This window comes from Propithecus coquereli, unplaced genomic scaffold (assembly GCF_000956105.1).
Source record: "Propithecus coquereli isolate 6110/MARCELLA unplaced genomic scaffold, Pcoq_1.0 Scaffold146, whole genome shotgun sequence".
Lineage (NCBI taxonomy): Eukaryota > Metazoa > Chordata > Mammalia > Primates > Indriidae > Propithecus > Propithecus coquereli.
In genome coordinates, this window is record NW_012138969.1 from 3,024,578 (window position 1) to 3,033,502 (window position 8,925).

Consider the following 8,925-nt stretch of genomic DNA (forward strand, 5'->3'; position numbering starts at 1 on the left):
TTCTAAGTCGTCTGATCCTTCAAGGCCTGACGCAAAACTCATCTTAGAAGAAATTGTGCCAATATCATCTGTGTTCTAACCTTTCCTGTCGGAATCTTCAGAAGAACTCTTATTAACTTGATAAATAAATTTATTTTAATAAAAAGTAATTTAACGAGCTTCCTTTCAGAACCAAATCTTGCCTATCCAGTCAACCACACTGTTGATTTTTCCTCTGGGCCACAGACAGAGCCGAAAGAGTGATCACATATAAGATGCCATGGTGACTCAAACCGATGTCCCCTTACATAGAACCAGGCTGCATCTGACAGAAGCACCAGAGGATGTTTTGGGAGCGGGCTGCTTCCATGACACTAACCTCAAATGTTTAGGAAAACAGTCTAAAATATCCTGGTATCTCCCAATTAACATACTGTGGATTTATCCATAAATTTAACCAACTCTTTTAAATATCTATATTTTCTAGAAGTTTTTGGTCTGATGCATAAAATAGACTTTCTTTTGTTATTTTACAAGGACCTCATCATTGTCACAGGTTGTAGTACTTTAGGATTTGCTAATCCATTTCCCCAATCCTGTATGAGTTTATAAACTGTATCTGTATGGCCCCTTTGCCTTTCTGGCTGAGAAATCCCATTTTTAGACACTTCTAATTGCCTGTCTTGGGGATGATATTGGTTACTCTTCTTAGGAAGTTTCCAAACTTTCCCACATCTTGACAAAGAGAGACCAGATTGTAAATGCTTCTTACATTTCGATGAACCACAGCTTGTATATTGGCAGCTTATGCAATGTTTTCTGATGGGAAGCTCCAGGCAGATGACTAGTAGCAGGTGCTAGCAGAGGAGGGTTCAGGGGGCAGTGTTGGCAAAGCACTAAAAGCAGAACAGAGTTTCCCTTGCCAAGCCGTGCACCCTGGCACACAGGCTGCATGCATCTAGAGGAAAGATAACCTTTCCCTAATTGGGCTGCCAAGAGAGTCTCCTTTTCGCCATCCTTCATCGGCACATTTTCCGATTTGCAGAGAAGTGTCTGCTGAGCTGGCCTTGGCCCTGCCTCCGCAGCCATCAACAGCAAATGGGAACCAAAGGATCAGTCTACAAGACTTCTTGATTTTGTCTTTGAAATAAAGCTGAGAATTCAGATCCCATCATTCAATAATTTTAAATTGAATTATTTTTTCCTAAATACCAGTTTTGATTGAATTTCACATTCCATCTTTCTACTTACTCCAATTCTCATGAGCTTTTCCAAAAAGTTTCTTTTCTCTGCATTGATTTGACATTCAGCACCAACTTCAGTGAGGTAGCATCTGGAAGATTAAACCATGTATTACATGTTCCAGGTAATTTATAATCATTTTAGAAAACTTTGCTTACCATACCAGTTTTGGGGGGATAGCTTTTCTAGCACATTATCCTATCCAAAAACCTGCCCATTCTTCTCTCTAAGCAGTTCCACCTGTATAACAAAATATACCTCTGGTTCTAGAGTATCTAAAATTTTAAAATAATTTCTGACATGGAAGTTTAGTAACTTTTTTGAATGTTCAAACTACTATTATTTTAACTTATCTTTAAACTTATTTATGCTCCCAAAGAGCCATTCTAGTGTGATCAGATGTTCTTTTCCCAGAAACCATGCTTCCTTTTCCAGAGTAAGTGGCTTGCCTACCTTTATGAAAGATTCTATCAGCCTAACTCCCTATCTATACTCTTGTAGGCGACACTATCCAGTGGAAAATTCTGTAGAGATGGAAATGTTCTATATTTGTACTTCCTAATAGGATAACCACTAGCTACATGTTTAATGCACTTGAGGAGATCATTTTTAATTAATTAAATGAAATTTTAATTTTTTTTTTTTTTTTTTTTTGAGACAGAGTCTCGCTTTGTTGCCCGGGCTAGAGTGAGTGCCGTGGCGTCAGCCTAGCTCACAGCAACCTCAAACTCCTGGGCTCAAGCGATCCTCTGCCTCAGCCTCCCCAGTAGCTGGGACTACAGGCATGTGCCACCATGCCCGGCTAATTTTTTCTATATATATATTTTTTTAGTTGTCCAGATCATTTCTTTCTATTTTTTAGTAGAGACGAGGTCTCGCTCTTGCTCAGGCTGGTCTGGAACTCCTGACCTCGAGCGATCCACCCGCCTCGGCCTCCCAGAGTGCTAGGATTACAGGCGTGAGCCACCGCGCCCGGCCTAAATTTTAATTTTAATAGCCACTTGGGGCTAGTGACTACCGTATTAGACAGTACAGGTCCAAGGCTTTCTTGGGAACACTTTTCATCAATGGACATCACACTAAGTACCTTCTTCTCTGTGATTGCCTATAACAAAATGTTGTATCTTATGGTCAGCAGTCCCATAATTTCGCCCTCAGGTTCTTACAAAATTAGTGAGCAGATAGAATCACTTCTGATGGGAAAAATATTTTTTGAAAGTAGATACATAATAATTTATTATTTGACTATGACTCACAAGAAATTTTATCTTATATATTACATAACTTTTCTGACCCTGAATTTCTATTGGCAAATATAACTTTTATATTAACAAGCCCCTGTAAACTAGATGCTTAGAACTTGGGGGTAAGTCCCCTACTCTGATTAATTTTTAGTTTTATCTTCTCTAGACTAACATTTGGAAACTCACACATATTTTTCTTTCCACAATTGTAAATTAAGGCATTCGCATTGCTATATTTGAAGGATATTCTGTGAGAACTGAAATGGCTAGTGTTTGTAAAATACATGTACCAGAAAAATGTGTTTAAAATTGCTTTCTAGGACACTTTTGAAAACTTACTCAGGTGTTGTAATCATCTACGAATGGAATTTACCTACAAAAACAGTCATTGCAATCACAGGTTTCAAATGTTATCTTTTTAAAGAAAATAACCTGTCTCTTTTGGTGACTCTCACCTAAATTCTTTATATTAAAAGTCTAACAAATTTATTTTACTGAGATAATTTGATAAAGAATCATTTGCCTCAATAAAATATTTTGCTGAGTTCATTCTTTCATTTATGTGTTCAATTAACCTTTTTGATTACCTGCTATGACCATGCTGGCATTGTGGTAGACGCTTGATAATTAACACTTCTGCACTCCACAATCTATGGAAAAGGATGATAAAGACACGTGCTACAGGAACACACTTTCTAGGCATGAAGGGAAACAAAGGAAAAGACATTATTATGAGGTACAGTTTCAGAGTTTATCCTGATGAAATAAGTTGCGTTGAAAGAGAACAATGAATTCATGACTTCAATCTTCCTACTAAATGGCAACTCAACTGTTAGTTAAGACTAGAAATTGGCTTGATGAATAGCAAGGGGTCAGTAAATATTGCAGTCCATGATATTGCTGGGGACAGATGGCTTGTCAGACAGTCTGCAGGCTAGTGACATCTCCAGTGGTTCCCATCCTTCTCAGAATAAAACCCAAAGTCCTTCTGTGGCCTCTGAGGTTGTATGTGACATGTCCTGTCCCACCTGTCCAGCCCGCCCTCTGCGGCTCTCTCTCTCATTCATTGTGCTCCAGCCACTTTGGTCCCTCTGCTGTTTCTCAAACAAGGAGACATGCTCCACCTCAAAGCTCTTCCCCACCTGAGGACGGCTGTGATCAGATGCCTCCTCCCACCCTTGCCCGGTCACTCTCTATTCCTTTCCTTTGCTTTGGGTTTTTTCTCATTACTTATCACCATCCATCATAAGATTTATGTATTCATTATCTGTCTCCCACTACAGAATATAAGCTTCATGATAGCAGGGACCTTGTAGTAGCAAGGCATAAAGCAGGACCTCTAAATAGGCCCTCAGTAATATCTTTTTGAATGAGTGAATGATATATGTTTTGTACTTATTTTACAAGGCTGGAATCACTCACCTCTCCATATCTCAGTTTGAACATTAATATAACGAGGCCAATTATATCTTATTAAATTGCCCCCTAAGAATGTTAGGAAGATAATTGATAATATACAGATTTGACCTACTTGGAAGACAAAGAATTCTAAAACTCGAGTTCTCTTATTTTATTAAAATAACTCTAAAACTATATATTCACGCAACTAAAATGAGTATAAAAGAATGGCAAATAACTACAATCAGAACGGCGTAAGAAACAGGAAACCTCAGAATGGGATGATGCTTATGAAAAATGCTATGTTCACAGCTTAAAGATTAAGAAGAGACCTGCGTGGAAGACTAAGGCTGTTAATGCGAGACAAGGAGAAAGTCCGAATCCTCAGTGCTGCTTTCCATCCATCTCCTTGGTCTCATCACTGAGCAAGTGTCCTCCAACCCAGAAAGTCCACAGTTCCACAAATTAAAGGTTATTTAATCACACCTTCCGCTACGGTTTGAACGTTTGTCCCCTCCAAAGCTCATGTTGAAACTTAATTGCCATTGTAACAGTCTTAAAATGTAAACCTGTAAGAGGTTACTAGGCATTAATCTGCCCTCATGGGTGGGTTTAATACCTTTGGAAAAAGGGCTTCTGGCTGTGGGTTCTCTTTCTTCGCTCTTCTGCTCTTCTGCCAGTTGAGGAAGAGCGTTCCTCCTTTCCAGAGGACACAGCATTCAAAGTGCCATCTTACAAGTGGAGATTCCACCCTCACCAGACACCAAACCAGCTGGCGCCTTGATCTGGGACTTCCCGGCCTCCAGAACTGTGAGAAGTAAATTTCTGTTCTTCATAAATTACCCAATCTCAGGAATTCTGTTATAGTTGCACAAAACAAACTAAGACACCTTCTCTGTCCCATGGATGACCCACACTCACCAATCTAGGCAATTAAAAAGAGTCATAGTTGTTTTTATTCTCTATTTTTCACATTTACTTTTAATGATGGGCAGGAAATTTTATGGCGGCAGGTGTTAACTCACTTCAGTGTTTGCAAACTTTGACAGCCATGAACTTATTTTTAAATTTTCCATCAGCTAGGATACATCTATCTGCAAGTAACAGAAATCTCAACTCAAAGTGGTTTTTACAATAAGCACATTTATAGGCTTACATATGGAAAATCCAGAGGTTGGGTGGGGGAAATAGTTTTAAGTTATCCTGTAGTCCAATGATATCATCAAGGATCCAAATTCTATCTTTCTCTTCCATCACCCAGAACCCACATCATGCAGGCTTGTTCCCCTCATGGTTGTAGACCGGTTGCCAGCAGCAATCAAGCTTATATGCTTCCTTACTCGTGTAGGTAGAAGAGATCAGACCCTTCTCCCCCAAACTCCAAACAAAAACCTTTTCCCTTCCTGATTGGGCCCAGCATATGCCTATTCTGAACCTGTACATCACCAGAAAATCATGTGCTGACTGGTTTAACTGGGTCCCCTGATCACTGGCAAAGGGGAAGAGATAGTTATGACTGGCTTAGGCCAAGGGTCAGGAAACCATGGTTGCAGGCCAAATTCTGCTTGCCGCTGTTTTCGGGAAGTTTTATTAAAACACAGTCATGTTCTTTCTCTATATATTGTCTATGGTGACTACTTTTGCGCTAAAATGGCAGAGTTCAATAGCTGCAACAAGGACCATAAAAACCCAAAAACCTCCAATATTTACTATCTGACCCTTGACAGAAAAAATTTTCCAACTCCTGACTTAGGTTAACATGGGGCCACTTTAGAGCTGTGTGTAATCCCTAAACTTTGAGAATGCCACACAAAGAAGGAGGGTTTGGACTCAACGTGGATCTCCTCACATGTGAACCTAAGGTTTTATTTCCTCTTGCTCTTTCCTAAGCAGAGCTGAAAAAGAAATGAACACACCAACGCCAGAAGGAAAGCCTACATTTTTGAAGTCTATTGATTCGTCCTCAGTTTGCTCTTCCAGATTGATTGGTATCAGCTCCTCACATTGATCTGTGTTTCAACCTTGGCTGTATGCCATTTTGCTGAATCATCTTGAAGTTATTTGTTAATTCCATGGAACTAGACTACCCAAACTGGCTGCCAGATCTTCGACCCACCAACAGTGTTAGATGGAATTCCCCAGAGTCCTGCTGCAGGCATGGAAGAAATATCCCAAACACTAGGGCTCTGCTTTGCAAGCCTGGTCACAGACAGAACGGCTCCTGTCATGGTCGCCTCATGATTTTCCAGGTAAGTGATTTCCTGCTCAAACAGCAATCTGACATTTCTTTTTAAAATAGCTTTTGTTTTCTATTTTTATTTTAACAGAAACAATTCACGTCCATTGTAGAAACATTAGAAACACAGGTAACCAAAGGGAGAAGAAAAAGAAAAATTTTCACCATCCCACACTCCCAGGGAACTTTTAAAGCAAACAGCATGTTCTGGAAGTGCAGTCTTCCCTCTAAGTGGTCTGAACTAGCTTTGACTTTTCCAACAGGAAGTCATAATGGAATATTTTATTTTTTTAGCCTCCTATATTTATGAAGTTACTGAATGGATCTATTCTTTGACTAGCCTTCCTGGGGGTCTTTATTAAATTGTCAACTTTCTATTTAAGGACATTTACAGAAAAGGGCAGAGTTTCAGAAGTTGCTGTTTCAAATAACTTAATCTTATGCACATCTTTTAGAGTCTTAGGTACATCTTTTGCAAACATGAAAGAGAACCTATTTTGCTTCGTTTGGACTGGTATACACAATTCCATCTTATTTTGTAAATAAAAGGGAGCCAACCTTTCTGAAATATAGGGCTGGGAGAGTATGCTCAGCTTCCAAATCCTCACTTAGGCACACCTGTGGGGTTACTAATGCTCATTATAGAAACCACTTGAAAAAGCCCCAAGGTTGGGTTGTTTCCAAGACTTCAGATGGGTACAATGCGAGGTTTAGGGCTAGAATTGACTCTAGGTTGGGATTCAGGATCGCTCCAAGCCCTGTGGGGATCTGAGTGTAGGGTGCAAGCCAGCACGGTAATTAGAAGTCAGGCATTACTTGAGAGAAGGGTGCTTTTCCTTCTCACGGCACCCACCCCCGCCTCCGTTATTTCTCTATGGAGTCTACACATACAGCTGACACCATGGGTCATGATAAACTTGACCATTCATATCCTAAGGAGAATTCCTATGAAGAGTACGAGCCCCTGAATGCCTGGAGGAGAAAGAGTGAATGGGGGAAGGAAGTACACAAATGATAGAGGTTAAAAGCACATTGGCTCTGGGGCCCAGATGGTCTAGAATTTGAATCCCAGCTCCACCCTTACAGGCACGGCGATTTGGGACAAGGTCCTTAGCTGCTCTAGGTCTCATTTTCTTTATGAACAAAATAATGTTAATAATAGTACCCACCTACTTCATAGTGTGGGTTGCTGTGAAGGCAAAAGGCAACAAATGGGCTACAAACTTAGCACAATATACTATGTTTGCTCTTATCTTTATGAGGGGAAGGGGTCCAGAAGGGGGAAGCCGGGAGCATTGAAACAGACTTCTCTCCCAGGTATCACCTGCCTGCGTAGCCCGTATGTACGGGGTTCCGACTATCAGACTGCCAATTCATGATCAGACTGTCTGCATCAGGATGACTCTGTGAGAGCAGGGGAGGAGTTTATCTTTCAGTACGGTAATTTTTTTCTTAAATAGATTTTATTTTCTTTTTGGAACAGCTATAGATTTACATAAAATTGAGAATATAATACAAAGAATTTCCATATCTACCACACTCAGTTTCCCCTATTTTTAGCATCTTATATTAGGAAGGTAAGTCACCATTAATTAACCAATATTGGTACATTATTAACTAAAGTGAATACTCTATTCAGATTTTTTAACTTTTTTGCCCTAACGTCCTTTTTCCGTTCCAAGATTCCATCGAGGACACCATGTTATGTTTGCTGTCATGTCTCCTTGGGCTCCTCTGGGCTGTTACAGTTTCTTAGAATGTCCATGTTTTTGATGACCTTGATAGTTTTGAGGAGTAGCAGGCAGGAGTTTTGTAGAATGGTCCTCCACTGGGATTTGTCTCATGTTTTCCTCATCATTAGACTGGGGTTATGGGTTTTGGGGGAGAAGGACCACAAAGTAAGTGTCATTTTCCTTTCCCTGTATCAAGAGTACCTGCAATTGGCATGGCTTATCACTCCCACACCTGAGTTTCTCTGCTATAACGTTACTCCCTGCCTTCCATACTGTACTCTTTGGAAGGAAGTCACCATGAGCTGCCTATGCTTAAGGAGTGGGAATTACCCTGCACCTCCTTGAGGGCAGAATGTCTACCTAATTATCTGGAATTCTTCTGTTTGAGAGATTTGTCGTTTCTCCTCAAGTAATTTTTCTAGTCTAGTCTTTGCCTGAATGAATTATTTTATTTTTCCTGAACACCACTGAAAAATAATCTAAAGCTAACTTCCCTCACATTGATGGAATTTTCTGTAACTAGGTATTGATATTTGGAGTGTTAGTAAGCTGGGCTTGGGGGAAATAGGACAAAACCAAGAGTTCTAAAATCTGACTTAATCTTCTAGTTGAACGTCACAATTGGCAGATCCAGAATTAGTAATTCCTTGCTAACCCTATACAGAAAGGCCTGAAAAGGAATAAGGAATTAAAAATAAAATGAGTGGGATGGTCAAAACCAATATAAATAAATTGCTGTGAGCCAAATGGGAAAGCATCCTTTGGCATGTTTAAACGGGTTACCTCGGCATGCCCTGAAAATGAGCTTTCGGTATTCCTGGGCTAGCTGTGGGCCTAGATCCCACCCTTCAAAAAGGAGGCTATCTCTATACCTCTCCTAAGACACACATATTTAGATTGATCTTGCATTCATATACTTTTAAAAATCACACACACACCCCCAAACAATTTGAGAATAAAAGCCATGTCTTAGAATTAGAATAATTAAAATAAATTTGCTGGGTAGCTGAAAATCCACTTGGACTTTTCCTTGGAGACATTCCCCGTAAAACTAAAAAGTGTATGTTTGGGGCTGTTCATTTGAAAGAAAATG